The 25045-nt window shown below is 40.2% G+C and overlaps 1 long non-coding RNA gene across 1 annotated transcript; it reads right to left on the bottom strand.

Moving 5' to 3' along the window:
* On the bottom strand, window positions 1-24933 carry LOC119495161. The gene is made up of 3 exons (XR_005208372.1): window positions 24922-24933; window positions 20944-20951; window positions 1-1478 (listed from the first exon to the last, which is right to left on the bottom strand). It is a non-coding gene; the product is annotated as an uncharacterized LOC119495161 (long non-coding RNA).
* Between the last annotated feature and the right edge of the window lie 112 nt (window positions 24934-25045).

Raw genomic sequence — 25045 nt, forward strand, 5'->3', positions numbered from 1 at the left:
TCTTGTTCTGCTTGATGTCATGTTGGTGTCAATGTCAGAATTAACCCAAGCGACTGTAGTGACAGATACCGATAATGTTTTTGTTGTTGTTGTATTATATTCAAGACACTCGTCAATGGAGTTGAATGTCTGGTTTCAATTTGGTCCGAAGAAAGTGAATACAAGCGAAATCTTGGCAATTCATATCACAAAAACAAACAAGCCATTTATGAAGCAATGGCTTAGGAGTACGGCTACAACTGGTCCTGACTGCGATGCAAACGAGAGGAGGAAGTGGCGTTCGTTTGTTTGAGCGATCGGACCTCAATCAGATCTGAATGTGAACACTGGAGACACATTAATCATATCTAGATACAATCTGGATGGGAAACATGTTTTAATGTAAGGTGTAAAGGGGGGAACTGTGTCACATTTAATAAACTGATCAAATTTTTTACGTTATATAATCTGAAAAATAAGTAGTAGCTATCAGATGGATAAAGTGGAGTGAAAAGTACAGCATTTTACTCTGAAACGTATAGGAAACACTCCGCCAAAGCACCTCCATACTGAACACAAGTACACTATTTGAATAAATGTATCAAAGTCTTTTCAACTACTGGTGTCCACATACAAACCAGTGACCATACGAGACAAACTTATTGCATTGAAACACTGTATTGAACCTGGCGTGGTGAACCGTATTGCCACGGGCGATTAAAAATCACTCTGGGCGTTGGAACGGTATGAAATAATGAATGAAGACATAAAACTAATTAATAGATAGAGCCGTCTGAGAGAGAAAAGAGAGGAGGATTCGTCATCTCTTCTCTACACAATGCCATTGTTCCCTGCGACATTCACTAGTCACTGTGTTATTAATGACCCCGCCTTGCAGAACATCCATTTTTGTCTTTTGGCTCGCTCGCCATCTCGGGGAAACTTTTTTTGGAGCTTTTTGTCCCTCCTCCCCCACCACCACCGCCGCCGCCACCGCCGCCGCTGCCACTACAACCCTCACCATCACCATCCTTTTTGCATGTGAAGTCGTGCATGTTTTGTGTCACTGTATACCGTGCGTGCTCTCCAGAGAGGTGTGCAGGCTCAGAGGTTCTGTTGTGTGAGGAGCAGGGATTTGGCTGGAAGTTTTTTTTTTCAGACACCAACACAGAGGAAAAACTTTTGTCCTTTCTATAGCTCGGGTGTTTGGCAAGCTCACCGAGTGTGTATCTGCTGTTGAATATTCCATCGTAACAGCGAGAGTGAAAAGGATGCTTCTGCTCACATCTGACATTGATGATTTCTGGCTTGTTTTACAGAGACGAAAACAAACAAAAAGAAATGACCTTTACTAATCTTCGTTTTGAACCAGCCGCACCAAAGTGAGGCCATTTCTCTCTCTGAGCAACACAGAGAGACTGACTCACACTTTTATAACTAGCAGGCTAGATTATTGTAACGCTCTTCTTTCTGGTCTACCGAGGAATACAATAAATCAACTACAATTTATCCAAAATGTTGCTGCTCAAGTGCTGACCAACACCAAAAGGAGAGCATACGTTACGTCCATTTTTAAGTCTTTACACTGGCTACCTGTTAGTTTTTGTATTGATTTTAAAATTCTTGTAATAGTTTATAAGGCACTACACAGTTCTCAAAGTGGGCCGCTACTCACCGACACTTCTATGTTTCACTCTTTGGCGTACCGTGACTTTTCTTTGCACACCAGCACTTCTCACAAGCTGCCAGTACTCTTCTCTGCCCTCTACATGTCAGGTTCTCTGGGAGATTCATATATGCGATTCAAAATGCGCGCCTCATAAGCCTTATGAACATAAAAACTATGTAGGGAGCATCTGTACGAGCCAACGCAGGGTAGGGGGTGAGAACAAGGGTGCTTTAATTTATTTTAATACAATGTCCATGCCCTTTTTGTAAAAGAATTAGTGAACTGTTCGTCATAACTTTATTTATTTGTGAACAAATATAATTAATGAAACATTATATTAAAAGTTTTCTGAATCTGCTCTTTTAGGGTAAACATTTCCAGAAGAATTAAATGTTCAGATGAAGGCTGTGATATGTGTAAACAATAAAATAATCATTAAACTAGTAATAATAATGGTCCAAAATGGTGTAAAATTGCATAGTTTTAAGTCAAAAACCTTCAAATTTTCTTGAGAGAGGACCCCCAAACCTAATATCTCCTACAAAATGCATAGGAAAGCACTTTAACTATTAACACAATGGGTAAATATACAAACACACCGTAAGCCTATATTGTTCCAGTGGAGTGTAATTGGCCTACTATAGAAGATGCATAGCCCAAGTATAATAATAGCAATAAATCCACAGCTGATTATGACTGACTCAGTATAACATGCTTAAAGAGAAAATGAATAAATAGGAATAAGTTGCAAGAGATTGATGATACCAGTCGATACACACGCCAACATGTGAATAAGAGGAGTACTGGCACTTATATGTTTCCACTTGAAGTCCTGGCACTACACGGCCATGCACCAGACTACCTCTCAGAAATGCTTTTGGTTTATGAACCCCCCTCTGGTTCTTCTCTTTTAGTTGTTCCATAAAGCAGAACAAAAAAAATTGGCGATGCTGCTTTCAACCGCTTGAACATCCCTTCAGAGGATCTGAGATGGGTTTAAAATATTGATATTTTTAAGGTTAAACTAAAAACCCATCTATTTAGTGTGGCTTTTATTTAGTGTTTTACAATTTTAGTGGTTTTATACTATGTTATATTCTATTTTACTCATTTTATTTCATCAATATTTTACTACTTTGAGTAACTGTTGATCAGTATGACATTTGTCAATCTATTTGTCAAACGCTTGTACTTTGAAGTGAATTGTTCGAAAGGTGCTATATAAATAAAGTTTGATTGATTTGATTCTCAGACAGCGAACGCAGCCAAACCACTTCTACTATATACTGTATAATTACAAGTATGACAGTTTTACTTTAAATGAAACACACTCCACATGAATTCCTCTAACTGATGTTATCTGACACTGACGGCTGTCCTGGGAATTCAAAGTCTTTAAAACTAAGAAAAGTGCACTCAAAGTTAAATTGGCAACTAATGATGCAAGTTTCCACCTATGCTGCATTTCTGTCATAATTTGGCCTCCACTGTCAAGCAGCATACTGGAGGGTGTTTTTGTTCTCATGCTAGCACCCAGTTTCCTGGTGCTGGTAGCAGAATTTGATATTATTTGAGGCTTATTCCTAATCGTCCAGACGGTAAATATTGCACACTTCTTCTGCGGTGGCCTAATGGGCATGTAACTTTATAGGCAAACATGTGAAGTGGTATTCCTCCAGTGACTGGGAGCTTAGAGAGAGTGCCAGGCACTCCCTGAAGATGAAAGACTTGTCAGATGGCACCGTCTAGCTCCGCGCAGACACTTATGAGAAACAGACCTTCAGGAGAGGCTAAGTGTCCAATCTCTTGTGACTAAGAACAGTAATAGAGCACAATCGCCAGTAAATGGAGGACTATTTCAAAGCCAGGAGCGCAGTTCGCCTCCGTGTTTTGGCGACGTCCCCCTGTTGAAACGTACACCTTCACCATCCCTCACCAGGAGTGCACCGCGGATTATTGCTATTATTACACTTCATAAATCCCCCTCTGTTCACATGATTGATGATTTTCCACCCCGCGCTTAACACGGTGTGGTGGATCTTTTTTAAGAAATTTGGTTTCTTGTTCTGAAGTTTCAACTCTTAAGTGATTGGCTGTCCGTCTTCTCTCCGCTGGGCTGAATTAGCATGCAGCCTCGATCATCTACCCTCTCGTCTCTCCTGGCCCGGTCCGCGGTCCCTAATGATGAAATGAATTACACCGTCTATTGTCAGAGTGCTTTAATCATATTAGCTTCTGCTAAAATGACAGAGCATTGTTCAGGGCCCCAGACAAAAGAAGACACATCTAAGGTACAATGGAGCTCGGATCTCTCTCAGTGAATTACATTAATTCTAAATAACGTCACGTTAAGCTGCCTGTCCAATAGAGGTGGTAAAAGAGGTTTGGCTGGAATGGCATTTGCACCTTCATCATTGCTCTTAATGAAACAGTAGAATACTGATAGATGTTCACTGACAAGAGGGAGGGATTTTTTTCACACTTAGGGAATAGGTTCATTACATCTGCCTGTCTTATTCTCAGGTTGATTATTGCATCGGTTGTACTATATCTCAGTATTCGATGATTTTACAACCAAAATCTAATTAAACTGTAATTAAAGTGCAAGAATGGAAGAAGTTTAAAGGCCCAGATCTGCCACACTACTGGCATTATATACACTATATGGCCAAAAGTGGAGTGGAGACCCCTTTCCACATACGTTTGTGTACTTTTGGTCTGGGGTTTTAATGGTTTGGGCGAGGCTTCTTAGTTCTAATGAAGGGAAATGTTAATGCTACAAACTTGAGATCCTTACTGGTGCAACATTTTGGAGGAGGTCCAAAAGAGATCCATGGAAAATCAACCCAAACAACACATTCTCACTGCCAACTCGTCAAATACCGATGCATGGTCATTGGCACTACAGACTCTCTAAGTAGGCTATCCCTTTAGCGTCAGTTTTGGATGTGTCACGGACAGGGTGTCAGTTTCAACTCATTATATTTCAAAATAAACTTCCGTGTCGCCAGGAAACATACAGTATCTGCTCATTACATGCATACAGTGTCCTTTCAAAAGAAAATTCCAATGTAGGTTTACTAGTTTTTAGGTTTACTGGGTTAGGTTTAGGAAACAAAACTACTTGGTTAGGCTCAGGAAAACATTGTGGTTTGGGTTTAAATAATTATGTCTGTTACGTAACTTGCGTACACGTTGTTAGTTAAGTGTATAATTGACCCCTACTTCTCACTTGATTTATTACCTCAGTAAAACTTTGTAAACATGAGTTTATGGTCTCAATCGCTAGTTTCAGATCTTCTTCAATACAGCATGATGTTCATTTAGTAAATGATGGTCCCATTTAGAGTCAAATAGACCATAAAGCAGGGGATGCTTTAGGGCGTACCTTGATTGGTCACTACCACGGCGTTGTCCGGGCTGGGAGGTGTCCGTGTTTTCATCTTACAAGTTGTATGACGAAAACACGATTTTCAGTTCATGAAAGTAAATTGTTACATTTTTGTCACCGAAAAATGTCTCATTCGGCCTTCGGTTGTACTTAGCTCCACCCTCTTGTGTCACATTGTCACCAATGCTGAACTCGAGGCTTCGCAACGGCAAAAAACAATAGGTGACGTCACGGTGACTACGTCCACTTCTTAAACTACTTCTTATGCTTTTTTAAATACATTTAAATAAATTTAGGTGGAAACTTGACTATAAAAAATGTATTTGGATCCAATCGGGTATTAGACATTACACAGAAACCTGATCTCTGTGGGAATGGGTCGCTACCCAGAGTATAATTTAGACCTGGCTCAAGTCAAATCTCAGATACTAAGACAACCAAGAGGAGCCATTAGGACATCTACTAGAGCATACTAGGATGTTTTAGACAGTAGTGTTTCTCCAAATTTGTGTCAGCATGACAATTCCACAAGGCCAAAGAAATGCTCTTCCCAGTTTGGTGTTGGAAGAACTAGACTGACACCTTGACACCTTTGGGATGAACTTGAACCCCGACTGTGAGCCAGACCTCATCACCCAACATCAGTGTTGGACCTCACTGATGCTGCCGCCAGGTTCTAACATCTGATGGAAAGCCTGAAACCAGTGATTGAAGAGTGAAGGCTGTTGTAACAGCAGATCAATGCCGATGGTGTTCTAATGAGGAGGTTGTGATTTTAAGGTGTCCACATACTTTTGACAATATAGTGTATATCCAGTCAATGTTCTCCTGATGCTATAAATACACACACACACACATTGAAAGCAGACAGACACACACTCATGAATGTGGGCCGGCTGCAGCCTGGGCTGTGGGGGAATTGCTAAACGATTGGCCGAGTCCTTAATTCAATAATTTCTACTGGTTAGCAGCCCACCCCCGTCGCTGTTCATTGATGACGGCGCTTTAAGGAGAGCAATATTTAGCATATCTGGCTAAATGGTCCTAACAAGCCCCAGCTTGCACCGTGTTAAAAATTAATAAATAATAAAAGAAGGAGAAAGCGTGATGTTGCCAGGGAAATAATTTGCCTCTCTTGAACCGATGATGGCATGCACTTTATGTAAATTGGTGTCTGGGGACAACAAAATCCCTCTTATTACATATGCAGACTTCATAAAAGAGAGAGAGAGAGAGAGAGAGAGAGAGAGAGAGAGATAGAAGGTAGGAGGGTAAAAGAGAGGCGAAGATGATAAAGAGCAAGTCAGCACAAAATTGGATGTATGTGAATGTTATGTCCATAAAATCAATGTAGAAGTCCAATTCTTCTGATAGTAACATTAGTGGCTATGTGTGTGTGTGTGTGTGTGTGTGTGTGTGTTCTTCAGGCATTCTGAAGTATGTGTAATAACTCACAGATAACTGTAGGAATACAACTTTTTGTTATAAGGCCCCTTATGAACACCTCAGTGAGTATTGCTTTATATTACAGCACAGTCTGTCTGCAGCTTTACATTATATTTCATAATGCTCTGCGTGTGTCATATTTCTTATAGAGTTTAAGACCATTGTGAAGTACAATGATTTGTAATTATTAGGGCTGTCAAAGTTAACGCGTTAACACAAATTCGTTTTAACGCCACTAATTTCTTAAAGGCATTAAGGCAATCAATCTTTCGGAGGTTGAAGCCGGCTCAGATTTAAAGCTAGAGAGTGAAGATACTGACGTCATATGAAACTACAAAAAACCTAAGGAATGCATTGGTACCAACCCTGTCATACTAGCTTGTCGCAAAGGAGGTTAAATAATGCTACATGTGAATGTAAATGGGTTCTATGGGTGCCCACGAGTCTCCCCTTTACAGACATGTATGATAATCACATGCAGTTTGGGGCAAGTCATAGTCAAGTCAGCACACTGACACACTGACAGCTGTTGTTGCCTGTTGGGCTGCAGTTTGCCATGTTATGATTTGAGCATATTTTTTATGCTAAATGCAGTACCTGTGAGGGTTTCTGGACAATATTTGTCATTGTTTTGTGTTGTTAATTGATTTCCAATAGTAAATATATACATATATTGCATAAATCAAGCATATTTTCCCACTCTCATGTTGATAAGAGTATTAAATACTTGACAAATCTCCCTTTAAGATACATTTTGAATTTGCGATTAATTACAATTAAATATTGACAATTGACAACCCTAGTATTTAACATACGTTAGAATATTAATGTATAATATAACATATAATAATAATGAGTGCAGGAAGGCTTCTGACAAAAAAAAAAGACACTTTGCCGGTGAACTGCTCTTTGAAAGTAATGCAGATGAAGGAAAATACAATCAAACCAAAGATATAGAGATTTCCATGGAGGGGCAGTGTGGAGTGAACAAACAGCATAGCACACAGTGTATGGATGCAAACACACACACACACTCTACATACACAAACATGTTCTCCATCTCGTTGTCCCCTCCATCCCCCCGACTCCCCCACCAGCTCCCCACCACACCCCGCTCGCTCTCTCTGAGGAAGTTTTGAATCCTGTCATTCCGGCTCGGAGTTCAGCTCTTCTTTCATGTGTGCCTCGACAGCGGGCCTCTCCTCCTTTTGTATTGTTTTATTATTTATGCATGGGGAGGGGTTGGCGGTTGTTGGTGGTGGGGGGGCAGAGCGTCTTAGGCATAAGCAGCAGCGGCGGCAGCGTTGGGACAGATGGGGAGGGGGTGAGAGAGAGAGGGACTAATTCATATTCTGTTTCAGCAACATCTTAGCGAACCGAAGAGTTCAAACATTCTCCAAGCAAATGCAGAGAGAGAGAAGGAATGAAAGGGAAAGGCAAGAAGAGAGGGAGGACAAGACACTAGGGGAAGGTGTGTGTGTGTGTGAGAGAGAGAGAGAGTGTGATTTTGCATTCACTCGACCATATGCCTGTGTGTGCTTGTGTGGGTATATATAGCGTATACAGTAAGTGTTAGTATTCAAGAACAGATGGAGAGAAGAAGTGTGTGAGGGAGCGGGCGCAAAAAGGCGAGGGATGCAAAAAAAGGGGGAGACAGTTACACAGATATAGAGTTAATAAAAAAAGAACACAACTTTATATATGGAAAGAGATTAAAAAAAGATTTCGCTTTTGGTGTGAAGGAGGCCTTAAGGGGATATTAAGAGAGAGGTGTGAATGAGTCTGTGTCTGTGTGAGCGCACATGAACTACATTGTCGCACAGACTCAGACAACATGAATACGTGAGTTGTCTTTGTGGAAAGTTCCAGTCAGCCGGGGAAGTTGTCAGTCCTGGAAGATTTTCACGAAATCAGGACAGGATCTGTGACAGAAGATATGACCAAAAAGAAAGTTTAATTTTCAGTATTTTTGGTATGCGTCTTAGGCCTAGAAACCTCCAGTTAACACTCTATACCATGTATTTATTCTGTTATTTACAATCACATTGGTAAGTAAATTAATATAGTTTGTAAATATAGTATACATGTGCAGCAGGATATGTTTACTGGAGTGTTTTTGTCCAAAAAGATATATTCAGTGTGAGACATATGATGGTTTCAAAAAGATGCTTCAACGTGTCAGATCTGAACATGCAGTACTTTTTAGTACAAAGTTTTTGAGGTGTAAATAAATGAAAAAAAAAAAAAAACTTCACGTGCTTTCCTTACAAATGTTTTCAGAACTACTTGTGAAATGTGAAAATCTGCATAAAGTAGTAAAATAAAGCTTAAAATGAATAAAAGTGTCAGTCTGTTCCTGAAGTGCTGTCAGCACCTTTTATGAGACGTAGTGTGGCTGAAACTGATGACTGTAATCACAGTGAGTGTGAAACAAAAAGAAAAACTACTCTAAGATTAAAAATAAAATTAAGAAACACATTTACTAAGTTTGACAACACATCCTCGGCATAAAGAAACAAGCTCCACATGGAAAATAAAAGTAATTCCTGGCACTAAAACCTGATTAGCATGCTAACGATTAGTAGACACATACTGCAGCCTAGTCTCACTTCCAGGGCGTCAAATACATCTGTATATATGTCTGTATGAGACGCACCGGGCTTTCATTGTTTTACATTGTAACTCCAATGTAAACCTATTTACATCGTTATTAGACGCTCAGAGCAACGGTGTCATGATCTGCACTGACCTAAGTACATGTTTTCTTTGTTTCTTGTTGTCTGTTCATAGTTTCCTGTTTTATTTTGAAAGATTCCTCTCCTTTCGTTTCACTTCCTGCCCTTGAGTGTTTCCCGCCTACTTGATTAGTTTCACCTGTCCCTCGTTAGCCCTGCACTCACTAGACCTCTGCTCACCTGTTCACACTTACCCATTAGTCAGTCACTACATATACCCAACACGTTCTCATCCCAACTCGTCACATACCGAACACTTGCTTAAGTTCAGGCAATAAAACAACATGGTTGGGCTTAAAACTACGACTTTTGTACAGTGAAAATGACACTGAATGCTGTGAACACAGGACATGAACGAACAGCTGATTGTAACGCGACGCATGGGACATGAACAGCAGTCTGCCAGATGAAAGCCTTGTGTTTGTTGGACGCTAAAGGTGCCTGATTCTCAGTATTTGATGTCCTGGAAATGAGAATAGGTTGATATATCGGTCCACTTCCTTTGTTCGTTTGTTTGTTTGTTGTTTGTGAGATCATCATCATTGCTGTGTTGAGTTTGTTACTATTTTACCTGTTTGCCTGTGCGTGCTTGTTACCTGCCTGCCAGATCTACTGCCTACCTGGACTCGTGTCATCTGTAAGCTACATTTGATTAAAATATTGAAGTTATCCTACCGTCTCCTCAATTTTGTGCATTTGGGTCCAATCTCTGTTCAAGTAATCACTGCACCGTGACAAACGGACGTAGTATTAACAGTCCACTAAGGGTGAGAAGGAGGGGTAGTTCATGTGTCAAAAAAACACTTTTATTCAGGACACCGCTGAGTTATTTTTACTGATGTTTTGTCACATGGCGCTATGTCGGTAGAGTAATTTACGTAACAGAAGTACTTATTTTAAGCCAAACCATCTCTCAATTTCTTTTTTTCTAAACTTAACCAAGTAGTTTAGTTGCCTAAACTTAACCGCCTTTGTCTCACAACCCTAATCACGTTACAATGTTTGACCCTTCTGTGTCAAGATACTACTGAAAAGGCTGCGTCACTATAATAACGCCGAGGGCTTCTGGGATAAGATCACAACGCATACTGTTTTCATCAGCAGATGGAATTTGGTCAGTTGTCATGTAGATTTTAAAGACCTCTTGGTGGCCTAAAATTTGAGAAAATAATCTGCTGATGAAAGCCATGAGATACTGTCAAGAATAAGGGAGTAAATGGACCTTCAGTTGAGAATACAGTAACACAGTTCACTATGATGCTGGCAATTGAAAGTAGGAGATTTTCAAATGAATGGTTTTAATTTTGGAATAAATGTCACATAAATATGTACATACAAAACTGAAATCCACATAATGCTGCAGCACCTCATCACACCAGCGTGTAGACCGTGCCGAACCTTGTCACTCCTCATACGTTAGCTGTTCTCTGGCCAGTTTAGGCTGCACTTAACTAAAGCTGAAGCCTGCTGTGGCCTCGGGGTGGCCCTGTCTGTGCCAGCCATATCAATAGTCACCACAGCTGGGCTCGGCTCTGACACTGTGCTGGAGACTATTGCACCATCGCCTTAACACCCAAACCATCCAGGCCAATCACAATCAGTGGATGTATGTTGGAGCATGTGTGTGTGTGTGTGTGTGTGTGTGTGTGTGTGTGTGTGTTTCCCCACTCTTCCTCCACATCTTCATGCCCTTGAGCATGTGCAAAATGGCTCAGTATCAAAGAGTGATGATTGAACTGAAAACATACTCCACTCGGAGAAAAATGAGCCCTCAGTGTGCGCCTGTGTTTAAGCGTGTGAATTCAGTGTGTGTGTATTTGAAATGGCAGATGTGTGTTTCATGAACTAACTTATGTGTGTGTGTGTGTGTGAGTGTCCAGTGTAAAAACAAAGGGAGGCAGAGAGGCAAGGAGACATTTGCTGAGATGTATTGAATTTCAATAAAAAACTGCAATGAGCAGTATGAGGCTCGGGCGATTTTTCAATCTCTCATTGCTCTGTCTTGAATTAGTCGTGGTACACTCCATTTTCACCATGCCCGGCTAATCAGATCTCCTGCCGTCCCCTGGGTCCTCCCTCATTTGGTACGTCCCATGAGTCATGTGCCAATCAAAATGCTCATCAATGTCTGTCTCTTTCTTTTTTCTTGGTCTCCTGCTCCCCTCCTTCTTTTAAACCATTTCATTAGACTGTGCCATAAAAAAAAAAAACACAGTTATTGAAGCTGAGCAGCATTGTTACGTTGAATATCATGTGAGGGGGAAAGCCAGGTCAGTCCAGTGGTGGTGATCCGCCTGTTTTATACTCAATTAAAGAGTCTTGACCAAATTCTACGACGCTTGTTTGTATAAAACTATTTAAACTCCACTAGATGAACTTAATGTATGTAGTCAGGTGTCACTGCTCTAAACCTGCAGCCTGCACATGCAACATCTGGGGGCAAGAATCATGCACAACACTTGAAAATTGATTATTTCCATTTTATGCTACTTTTTTCTTCAATTCCACAACATGTCAAAGTGAATTATTGTACTTTTTACACCACTACATTGATTTGACAGCTGTGGTTACTTTGCAGAGTATGATTTTACATACAAAACATATGATGAGCTTGTAAGAAATATGCATTGTTATATATTAAACTACAGTATATCAAGTAGTAGTCAGTACCATCATCCAATATCATAACACTCGCGGTGGGACATTTTTAATTTTTTTTTTTTGCATAATGGGCATTTTTACTTTTGAGGTGTTTTACTGAAAAAACGTTTGCTTTAGTAAACTCTTAAATGCAGGATTTTTTTACATATATTTACTGTGTTTTTACTTGAATAAATGATCTGAATACTTCAGGTCATACAGTTGCACAATTCTGTCTCTTCTTGCAGCTTGTTTGGGCAGGAAACAGGCCTGGTTGGCTTGATGCTAACAACGTTATGTGTACATATGCACGGGTAGCAGGAGGGATGAGGATGTCCAACTTAACAATACTGGTTTCATTTAAAGTTTCTCTTAACATTGTTCAAAACCACAGAACTTTATTTTACACTGTTGTGGGGATCTCAAAGTTTAGATCACCTTCCCGCCCTTAAAGCTTAAAGGAAAAAGGATGAAAAGCTGTCCTTTAATGGTGTCTTTTAATATTGTGTGTAGTGTCCCGCAGTATGTTGCATAGTGTCTGTGTTGATTCAATGCGTTTTCACTCTCAACTAGTCAAATACGGCAGCTTGGTCAGTGGCATATGCATCAAACTGGTACCATGTACCCCTCTAGAGTCGGTTTTGCACGTGCAAGGGGAAGTCAGGTGACGTAGTATAAAGAGCAACAAAGTCTGCGTAGGGGGTATGTCTGGATGGATCAACACCTTCTCATCCCAACTCCTCACATACAGCCCCTTGGCATCACTTTATTATCAGAATCAATACCACTCGAGTTACCCTTGACGTCACACAAAACCTTTACAGTTAGGTTTAGGAAAGAACTACATGGTTGGGCTTAAAATACTACGTTTGTAGAATGAAAATGACACTGAACATTGTGAACACGGGACACGAACGAACAGCTGATTGTAACGTGACGCACGGGACACGAAAGCCTTGTGTTTGTTGGACCCATCAACCTCCCCTCTCGCCCACCCGGTTTGTCTCGTTTTGCTCTTTAAACTACGTCACCACACACAGCGCACTTTCTGGGAGCGTTTACTGTTGCCGCAGATGGGTTTACATTGTAGTTAAAGGAACGCAAGGTATGTTTCATACCAACGCTAAAGGGTGCTTTATGTGGGGGTATCGAACGCCAATGCCCGTGAAAAAGCCTCGGTGTTTGACGCCCTGGGAATGAGAACAGGCTGGGTGGATGGATGTGTCAAACTACTTTCACCTAGTTTGTGTGAACGTTGACTTATTTTATCTTATATGTACGTAAGTTAACTCACATAACGTACTTAACTAAGTGATGTACGTAAGTTGCGTAACAAACATACTTATTTTAACCTAAACCATTATCTTTTCCTAGACCTAACCAAGTAGTAACAGTTTTGTTTGAATTCACAAAGTTAATCATGTGCTGAAGTCTATCAGACTACCTTGCATACTGAAAAATTATGCTATAGGGGTACGTGCATTAAAAAGTGACGCCAAGAGATCCTGATCAAGCTTCCGTATGTAACAAGTTTGGAAATGAACAGGTTGGTTGATCAGTTGTGTAAAAATGGATGCACCTCTATCATAAACTAAATACTAAAACTCAAATGAAGTTTTCAACCAACAGCAGCGGGCGTTGTCATGAGTGGCGACTATCTGTGCTATGCCAGTGTGCCAGTGTTTATTTTCTCTGTTTTAATATCGTCATATTGTTTGGCTGACATAACGTCATACGGTGCCACAACGCGCTTTTCTGCTGATTTTATAATATTTTGCCATAAAGCTCATCTAATGATTTAGACGTGTATGTGTGGTCAGTCGGGTTTTATGAGACAGAACTCCACAGCATTAGTGATATTTTTGTGTGGAGTGATTAAAGTCTCACCTCTCACACTGTTCCAATAGTTTCAGATTAATTCCTGGTTTCTTATCATTTCCTGGATAAAGAAAAAAAAAAGTTCTTTCTCTACAATTATACTGTTGGAGGGAACAATGTCCCATTTGGGATTTTAAGCCATTTACACAGATGATTCCAGTAATGCCATGCAAATAGAATTTAATTCAAAGTTAATTCGCCCGCATTACTTTTTAATAAAGAAATGATAAATTATAATCTCCTCTGCAATTTAATCTATTTATGCTGCTTCCATCGCGGGAAAGTGTCCACTGCTTGTCTCTCCATTAATTGGGAGAGAGACGAGGAAGAAAGAGAGAGCAGAAGAATGAAAGAAGTGGGGAAAATAGAGGAGGTGTAGCAGGTAAATTTGTTATCTCAGCGCCGGACAGCGTTTGAGAAAGAAATAAAGGGTGTAATGAATTGATTTCATATTTAGACTCAGGCGTGTTGATACACATAGATCTCTAGTGGTCTTTCAGCGCCTGTAGCCTGCAGTATTTTCTTTCCTTTCATTAAGGTTGAGATTCTGCCCTTTGATAGTGTTATCGATTCTGCCTCCGAACACTGTGGCACCCCTGTGAAGTTGCTCTTCAGGTAGAAAAAAAAAAGAAGAAGAAGAAGCTATTATCTTTGGTGTTATCCTGTACCAGTGTAGTGGCGATTCACAAAACCGCTTTACTTACCAGCGAACTGTTTTCCTCGCTCTTTGTTCTTCCTCGCTTTTATTGAATCCAAGGGATAATTACAGATTCTGCGGCTGCCGCTGCCGCTCGGGCCTGCCGTAATTTCAGCAGACTGAGAATTTATTGCTTAAATCATTATGATTCTCTCGCCCGTATCTGTGTTTAAATTCTATCTGCCCCTTCAATCTGTTCCAAATGTGTATGAAGAGCCGCGGCAGCTTAAGTCCAAATTTGACCTTAGTTTTTATCATTATATGGAGAGCAAATATCAAGTGAACATTGGCTCCTTCTAATCTGATAGTTTGGTGACCTACATCTAATAATTCATCACCTTCACCAAATAATATCCTCTCTGTCCTCAGTCGAGGCTCCTTTTCGTCTTTATGAGAGACGATACGGGGACTTTCCGACCGAGTTAGTGGACACGCCTGCCGATCCTGGAGCCATCTTGCGATCCAACAATTGTAAAGTCCAACGTTATATAAGTGTTTCAATGAACTGTCAGAATGTATAATAGACAATATAAAGGCGAGATGAGTTTCAAATAAAGCAAAGTACAAAAGTCAGTTTTTATTACATATGACTCTATAATTGTGTTCCAATTAGAGCTCGAGCAATAAACCAGCTGGGTCGATGTATCTTACTGCAGATATATTGGTATTGTGTATATGTCTGTAGATCAGTAAAAATACATTGCTGTACAGAAATATCAAGCATATGCATGAGGATATTTTAAAACAGTGGCACCATTACACTTACCATTTTTATGGTTAAAAATGAAAATCAAATAATCTACAGAAGAATATTAGGGCCAGGCATAAGGAAAAATAATGAGAGGAGGAAGACTTTTATTTTGCATTTCGAGAATGATGTCGAAGTTTCAGTATATGCGCTAACGCCAGTATGATTTATTGTCAAAAGTCCGACGTTTATTCACTTCAACTTTATTCTCAACATTTCAAGTTTATTGTTAACAAATTGTTTTTATTCTCAAAATAACATTTCAACTTTTTTCTTAACACTTTGTCTTTATTCTCAAAATGCAAAAAAGAAAAAAAAAATCTTCCTCCTCATTTTTTCCCCTTTTGCCGCCCTTATAATCATTATCATATTCTTTCAAAATCTTAAATCAATAAGGCCTCAAAAACTTGTTTTCGAACATGCTGTGGTTTCAAATCCACCACATCATCTTTCTGTTTCTATTATCCAACATCAGGATAACTGTAACAGCTGATGTGGTTTAAGGCCACACAATTCAAATGAACTTGGAAGTATGCTTTGCACATGAGAAGTAATTATGAGAAAACCAAGGCTTGGGCAAAGTGGGCAGATCCCGACCCTCAGGGACCTTGAAAGCCCCATATTCATTGTCATTTGGCCTTTTTTCACAGCAGGTATTTAAACTTCTCTAAGTAGAAAAAGCACAGATTATTACTAATAACATTAAAAATGGCTCCGTTCTATTCAAGTAAGACATGACAGTGTGGCAGTGAGCCAGCAAGCACAATACCAGGACCCTGGAACTGAAGCAGTTAAATGGAATTCAGCCATCATTCATTTTATTACTTACAGTATTCCTGTTTTTCTTCTGTCTGTCAAAAGGCCTTACAAGTATTTAAAAATCCTGCTCTCCAAATGTTAGTAAAAGTACAGAAGCAAAACTACTCATTATGCCTCCTCTCACACTGTTATATTATTAAGTGTATATTATTTTATTAACACTGATGTTTTAACATGTAATCAGCATTTAAATGGTACAGCTAGTCAGGATGGAGCAAATGTGTTATATGTTAAAATATGATCATAAATGTTGTAAAAAAACAAAATCTTAATCTGCAAAGTAACTAGCTGTCAAATAAATGTGCTGGACTAAAAAGTATAATTTTTCCTCTAAGGAGCATGAAATAGAAAGGAAAGCACAAGAAGCGAAAAATTGAGAATTGCACAATACAGCACTCCACTTCACAAAACACATTTAGTTACATGTCAGATTCTGCTGCTGTCTTATAGAGTAGCCCTTTGTCCAAATGTTTATTAATATATTATTCGGAATTTTTGTTAAACCAAATTGTTAAAAACATTGGATCAACAACTGTTGTTTTTTTTGCCCCAGGGCCAACAATTTGATTATTAATCTACTAACAATATAAAAAATGTGTTCACTTCCTGCTGCTGGTTTTAGAGCTGCTGACTGAAATGCTGTGTGTCAAACTCAAAACAAAGGAACAAAAGAGCATTGCATCAAACTGCATGACAACTTTGGAAGCTAAACATGCAACATGCAGCTTGAATAACCGACTAAAGTGGACAAAGGAAGAGGGAAAGATTTAACATTTATTGTTGGACTACTGGAGACTGTCAGACAGCGAGTAGAGTTTGAGGAGAGAAAGAAAAGGTGAATTTGAACATTTGAACAATGGCATTAATGGGGCGCCTCTACATCATTCCTCTTCTTTCTGGTCATGTCCTCTGTTACCATCTCTTGGCTGGATTATATGTAAAGCTGCTAATTAGCACCCCTGCACACGTTACAGAACTATGAGTGGGTATAGCTAAATAACTTTAAGAATCAGAGCTAAATAACTCTTCTGCACAGCCGTCAATATCCAAAAAATCATGTTTAAACTGATGTGATTGTATTGATATATAAAGCCTGTATACGAGCTTGTGGGCTTGTAGAATGAGCAGGTGATCTAACGTCTGGAATGCAAATGTACATCCACAAAGATTTGAATTTTCTAACGCATGATTGTAAATGATTTTCTTGGCATTCTATGACATTTAATCTATTTTTTTTTTTTTTAAATGTTCATGTGGCACGAAATATTCAGAAAAACAAGGCAATCACTGAATCGTACCGTCGGTGAATCACTGTGTCAGTGATTCACAAAATAAAGGAATACAGCATCCCCGCTAATCACTGCAGAGACTATGAAAGAATTTAGACATTTGGCTGATGTATCCACTTAAGAAAAAAAAAAAAAAAAATGAAAGAAAGGAAAATTTACACGCGGCAGCCAAACCAAGGACATAAGATCAAACGTGATAATGTAGCAAAGCTCATTTTCCTCAAAGATCCTAATTGATTGGTTGATTATGCTTTCTCTGTTCCTCCATCTCGGTGGGTCTTCTTTAATAGCTCCATAATGACGCTACTGAACTGGACGTGTACGACTCAGCCAATTAGAATAGTAATAGGCTCTAATTAAGTAAAAAAAAAAAAAAAAAAAGGATTTTCAATAAAAAAGGAGGAGATAGTGAATTTGATTACTCATATTCATTAACTTTTTTTTCTCTTCTCCCCCCCAACCCCCCGCCATCCCTGGAACTTTGCTCCCTTCATTGTTATGAATATTTTATCTTGTGTGAAACATCACAATACACGCCGTCCCTGGCAAAGGCCAAGACATAACAGCAGAGGAGCCTTTCTTCTGCTCTCATTCAAAGAGCCTTCCTTTGTTTCTGCATAATGAACAAGTCGCTGATGGCAGCGGAATAAATTTTAATTAGAGCAGGAGACTTGTAAGGATGATAGGTTGTTTTAAATCAAAACTTGACAGTGTGAAGGCTTTTTAGGAATAAACCAAAGTTAGGAGCGGAAATGTGTTTGCGCTTCTGCACCGAGTGTGTGTGTGAGTGTGTGTGTGTGTGTGTGACAGACAGAGATAGAGAGTCGTGTTGTGCCAGCAGGTATCTGTGACGGTGCATCAATAATTTGCAACAATTTTAACCAACTCCCTCCTCCTCTCAGCCTCTTTCTCCCCCTCTACCCCCGTTCCCTCTCTGTCTTTCTTGCCTCGGGTCAAGTTAGCACCACTTAAGGACTACAACACTGTGCCCGATCACCATATGTTGTCTGTGTGGATGATGCTTGTGTGTGTGTGTGTGTGTGTGTACCTGTTTTGCTTGTTCCCCTACCTGATGCCTCCCGTCGCTCGCAGCCAAAGCGTGTCAGCTTTTGAGAGACAAAAACAAAAAAGAGAGGGGACACCAGGTACACCAGCATGTGTGTGTGACAGTACAGGATGTGTGTGTGTGCGTGCGTCCTGCGGGCTGGTTCGCCATGAGACAGGGCCAGATGGTCACCCCAGGCAAAGCAGGTTGGGCCTGTTTACCTGCTTCACTCTGGGTCATGTCAGCTTCGTTTTCAGCTTAGCCGCAACACGGCTCAAGCCTCGGTGCCAAAAACACCACGTTTAACTCCCCTCCTCCTCCTTCTCCTCCACCTCCTCCCTCCTCCTCCTCCTCCTCTCTCTCCTCCGCCTCCTTCTAGCTCCATGTCTTTAAAGGGATACATTTTGTCCTTCTGCTCCCCTGCAAGTGTATTTTTAGTGGCGTAAGATTCTCTGACTCAAAACCGGAAAAAGAAAAACTTTTTTTAGACCAAATCTGCCGTCACAGTTTCTGCAGAATCACACAGCAAATGCTAATTATGGCTTTGATAGGGTATTAGTTTCATTACTGATTATTCAATTAATCTATCAATTCTTCGATTAATCCATTAATAATATAGTTAAAAAAGAACAGACCATCACAATTTGACATCTTTAGATTGCTTATTATTCCATTAACACTATAACAGTGAGTCATGCTTTTCTCACCACGCTCCGAGTTTCTCTTTTTAACACTATTCTATTTCACAAATGAATTTCAATCACTTCTACATTTTTGTTGGGAGTTAAAGGAACACTTTAACCACAAAATGATCATTAGTATATCAATTGCTCGCCCCGTGTTACCTTGAATTCTTGAAGAAGATCTTTTTCTCGCATGCCTCCACGGTGAACGACGAATTCAAAAGTTGAGAAAAGTCTTGATGAATTTAAGTAAATGGCTATAACGTTAACTACATCAAAACATCCGTTTACAAACTCTCACACAACTCGTGCAGTATAATCCAAGTCTCATTTATCCAGTTGCATGCTCACTACTTCCTAAACACATGAATCTAATGCGCTAAAACCTCACTATTTAAAACACCTTGGACTCACACAGAAATGTAGCACGCCTGTGCAAGCGTGAGACTGTTGATGTGAACAAAGACTGTCGAAATCATGCCCATAGAGCCACTAGAGTGCTTTCAATGTGAAACGTTGTAACATTATTAGTGGAGTTTCGTTTCAGTGAGAGATAAAAATAAAAATGTAAAACAGCAAAGTAGATGCAACAGTTTGTGAGTAAAAAACTGTATTTCTGTCAAAGAAGATAAACTCAGAGCAGCTGAGTGCTGAGTATGACATCATTCTGTTGTTGTACTGATTTAATGCTGTGGAAATGTACTTTATTCTAAAATGTATCAATACAACAGGTAAACATGGAGGAAGTCTGCATTCATAAGTAAACAGCATCAACTGCATATTAAAACAGGTACAGTTCAGAAAACATGATATGGTGTGACAATAAAACCAAAACCAAAAAAAAAGGCCTACTATATATTTTTATTTTATTTATTTGACCTTTATTTAACCAGGTAAAATTGTATTGTAGTTTCTTTCAGTCAATAAACACTTCCTGACGATGCTTCACCTTAAAAGTCTAATTTGACTAAGCCCTTTGTGCATGTCGTCGCATGACAAATTCGAACCAACTGGAAATAATTTTTTGAGTGAAAAGAGTATTTCTCTTAAAAAGAAAAACTCAGTAGTATTAGCAGTAGTACTAGAGTAGTATGGCATATAGTTGTTGTACCATACTGTACTTAATTAACACTGTGGTAATACACATTATGCTGAATTTACCAAGTGTTTAAAGTCAGCATCAACAGCAACATTAAATTTAACAGGACTGTCTCAAATACAAGCCTGTTTCAAGATAAATGCCAGACTCCTTTTACAGTTAGTAGAAACCACTATTTGAGAATTTACGGTAATACAGTTTGACACATTACAAATTAGCATACAATGAAATAATAAAATTAATGTTTCAATTTGTTTTTAAAAATGAATATGCTATGGTTACTTTAAAGTCTGTTTTATTAAATAAATATATTTTACCGTAAATTAAATATATTTTGACTCATATAAACATTTTTATTTTTACATATAATAAATGATATATAAATGTATAGATATTTATTTATTCCACACCAGTAGTAGATCAGCAGTGTAATAGGAGGCTATTTCCATCAGAGCAGATCATCCCCCTCTCTCTCTCCCTCCGTCTGCCCCTGTTAACCCCCCGCTGTAGCAGCAGTTGTTGGCACCGTGGCTAAGCATGATGTCCGGCTGTAGCAGTAACAGGTGCCTACATGTTGCCTGCTGGCATCGTGCCGCCGCGCCACAGCAGCCATCTTGGCAGCATGTTCAGCCCTCACGCCCGAGCTCGCCGGCTGTAATCTGCCTAATCTCGACCTGCATGCAGCTGCCAGTCAGTTCAGAGCGGTCACACACACACACACACCGAGGAGGACTCCGCATCACAATAACGTGAGGAAAAGTACAGTATTTAATATATCGTTAAAGGGTCACTTTTGGATTTGGCTCTGTTTGTAAGTCATTTCACACACAAATCTGCCTCCCCTTTAACGTCAAACCCATCAGCCACACAGATCCATCCATCCCCCCTCTTCTTTTTTCCTCACACACTACCACCCGCTACACCCCTCCCCTCTCCTCCCACACCACTGCCCCTCAAGCCTACTGTCACCCTTTTGCACCCAACATCTCCTACCCCCCTCCACCTCTCTCTCCTGCCTCCCACACCCACACACACACATGCCCTCCACCCTTTTTCCATTTCAGATGCAAAGCTGGGGCCGAGGCGAGCCGTGCATATAGTCACAGCGGCAATCTCATCTATGTCCAATCTGTCATGCCACTGCCTTTCATTATTCTCCTGCGTGGGGGGAGAGATAACGCCGAGGCATATTTTATGGACAGTAGAGAGGGAGAGTGGGAGAGAGGGAGAGAGAGAGAGAGAGATAGGAAAATAAAGGGAGAGAAAGATGCCAATATGGTGGGGTAATGGTTGCAAGATATGAGGGGTCCCGCTCTGGCCAGGGGAGAAGTGTCACTCTACTTCATTGGTATCTAGGTCAAGGCGACAGAGAGGGGGGAGAAAGGGAGAAAAAAAAAAATAGGCAAATGAAGTGATGAAGTTATTGAGGTTTGAGGGCGAGGGGATGGAAGGATGGAGAGGGGAGCGCTGGTCATCTCGTCTCCATTAAAAATTGGCAGCCCGAGGGCCTGGAGGCTGGGTGTAAATAGGCGGTAGCCATTCTTCACGGCCACTCGATGGCCCCATAAAATCGGGGCTTGTATGCATGCATGCATGCCGCTGTTGTTGAATATGGAGGAGTGAGGGAATGCGAGGGGGAGGGATTGGATGGAGGGACGGGTGAATGCACCGGGGTCAGGTATTCTCTTCTGTCACCTCTGAGTGGCTGACTGGTTGTCTCTCTGCTCAGCGCGCTGGAATGATTGGGTCCTGGTCTGCAGAGAATGGGCTGGCCAGTTTTACATATATACATATATCATGGCCATTGTCATGCTGTGTGTATGTGTGTGTGTGTGTGTGTGTGTCGCATGTGCATCGTGTGTGTTTGAATATGCAAATTAGATCCAGCAATGCCTTTGATTTTGTGCGCGTGTTTCCTCGCGTGCGTGTGTGTGTGTGTGTGTGTGTGTGTGTCGCCGCAATTGTGGAACATCCAGATGTCAGCGCAGCCTCACTCGGTGTCTGTCATTGAGACAGCGGGGGTGGGGTTAAGGTGACCTGTTTTAAATATAGACAGTGTCACGACAACATGCCCGACTCGACTTATAAAACCCATTTGCATAACGTTTCTCCCTTATCCCTCTCTTTCTCCCTCGTCTTTTTTTTTTTTTTTTTTTCCTTTCCCAGGAGACAGGCAGTGCACACGCGTCATGTTTTGCCTTTGTCTCGGCCGTTCAAATGCAAAAAAGGATGTCATGTCAAGTCTTTCTTCGACGCAGAAAGACACAACTGTATACCTGAGTCGCAACAATGGAGAACGGGACGGAACACAAACACGGAGGCGATGAAGTGCGGCGCGTAAAGACAAAACAAGTTTCCCCCGTGACATTACATCAAATGATAAAGACCCACCAAAAGAAGCTTGTCAGTGCTGTATGTCCCCGCTAAATAACACCAAGACATGAAAACAACTGACAAGACTGTAGCTCAAATGACACCGCCAGCTTTACACACCTCTCTCTGTACACATATTACTCTTCTTTCCCAGTCACTGGAGGTGTTACTGCTACGCTGCTAAACAAGCTAGTATCTTTGAAAAAGTATTTGGGAAAAGGTTTGAGCGATGACACCGATGGGGCATTTTTAAACAGACCTCATAGACCTTGGACTTTGAATTCTGCTTAACTTTTGTTGCATACCCTGTCCTTCTTGAGCATTTGTGTGCACAAGCCTTGTCAGCGTGCCCTTCAATTTGAATGCACACTTCACTCTGGCAAACTAATTAATTATTCCCCTCTTCACCCTCCTTTATTCATCCATTTGTTTTTTTGTACCTCTGCGAAGAATACACGCCACATTCCTTCAATACATTTCCTTCTCTCAGACTCAGCACCTATTCATTAGGAATTCAAATTAATCAGTATTTACTGTAGCACTCGCCAGCTCTGCTCTCAAGTGCAATTTCTATCAACAAGGTTGAGTGGGCTTTTGTTTCTCATAGCCAATTGGAATAAAGCTCGCTCTCTCTTTTTGTCCCTCTCCCATTTTTTTTAGATGTTCAATTGAACGCATCAACTAGTTTGGCACATAAGATGGAATTGACATTCTCCCACAATGCAATGCTACAAGGACTTTTCATTTGACATTCGATGAACTCTGAAATTAAGGCGCCGCAACAGTTGGAAAATGAATCCAGGCTAATTATGTGGGGTTTTTTTTATATCAATGTGAGGTGCATGGTCACAACAAAAAAAAAAAATCACACCTCATTCAAACAGAGATGCCTTGAAATCGATGTTTGGTTAAGCTTAAAGGATATTTAACTTAAGTCTTATTTTATTTTAGGTGTTTTGGCCATTTTTATCAGTTATGATAACGCTGCACAGCTATGGAATTGTCTTGGTGGAGTGGCCCAACGCAGTCTCACGACAGTTGGTGAAATATTCACAAAATGTAATCTATTTGATTCGTGTACACAAACATGAATTTCCCTTTTTTGTTCGTGGCGCTCAGCACGACTTTCAACAATGTATTTTTTTTTTTTTCAAAATATCCAACAACACGTGACTTTCAACAGGGAGACTAGTGTTCATGTCCCAAAGTGTTGAAGTCACTTTAGTGATGTTTCTGACGTGTTTTCCCCTCTTACGTTATGCTGTTTACGTACATATTTTACTTGGTTTCCGTAGTTATTTCAAGCCCAACCATAATGTTTTTCCTAAACCTAACTAAGTGGTTTTGTTGCCTAAACATAACCATAACCTTTTCACGGTAACGACGAGAAGATAAATCACACGTGAAAAGTCGTTTCGGGACGTTAATCCGGTGGTGTAAATGACCACCAAAAAGCCTAAGATGCGTTATCATGACACAAGGAATGTCCTTAAAATGTCGTGCTTTTTATACGCCTACCCATGAGATCCGGTTGGAATCAAACGCCGAGGGGCACTGACCGAGCGTTGAGATTTGATGAGTTGGAAGTGAGAACGGGTGGTTTCAGATGCTTTTTGTACATTTCCATTGGAGCATAATGACACCTTTAAACTGCCTGTAAAGAGATGTCAGAACAACATTGTAGGTGGCTGACAAATGGCGTTATAGGCGGCCTCATTCTTGAGTGAGTGATGGTAAAAAAAAAATACTTTTATAATTAATACCTTTAACTTTGACTGACAATCTTCACAGACAAACAAGCCAGCAAATTAAACAACTTTATTTGGACTTTAAAAAGAAATAAAAAAAATATCAATTATGTTGTAATAAACTGGATTATCCTTTAAACTTCACAGTCAAACAGCTTTTTAAAAATGTTAGTCCCAATACTTAACTGTCAGAGCCGACATTCCTTCCGTTTATATCATTACCCAGTGAAGAGCAGTATATCTGTGTTTGAGTACATGTCCATGTTTATGCGTATCACATATCTCAGCATCTATATATTAATACCTTGATATACATTATGTGTTTGTGGGTGATAAACCTGCTCCAGTGTGTAATCACCAGTGTTAAATGCAGCTCTGACTAACACAAGTGTGTTTTACTGTGAACTTGTACTGACCTATTCTACACTATGTGTTTAAAACACCTTACATAACACCACATTAATTTGATGAACACATAATTTTGTTACCTGAAGAGACGTATGCTAATAAATGAATCTTGATGAGTCCTGAAATGGGTGATTATTTTTAATAATCCTCAACTGTAGCGCGTTCGCCATGTTAGTTCTCAGTGTGAACTGTATTTTTCTACATTACATTATGAGTTACTAGGCTTACATTTTACCAAATGCCACGTTTTTGTGTGAGCCAAGGTTTTGATTACAGAGAGCGTTACGGACTTCTATTTTAAGTTATCGACCCCTGGTTGGAGCTAGCCTTTTGGCCTTTGCAAGCTTTCCCTTTCCACAACTTCTTACTTAACAAGGCCAGGCTGAAAAACCCACAGA

Source organism: Sebastes umbrosus, chromosome 10 (assembly GCF_015220745.1).
Source record: "Sebastes umbrosus isolate fSebUmb1 chromosome 10, fSebUmb1.pri, whole genome shotgun sequence".
Classification (NCBI taxonomy): domain Eukaryota; kingdom Metazoa; phylum Chordata; class Actinopteri; order Perciformes; family Sebastidae; genus Sebastes; species Sebastes umbrosus.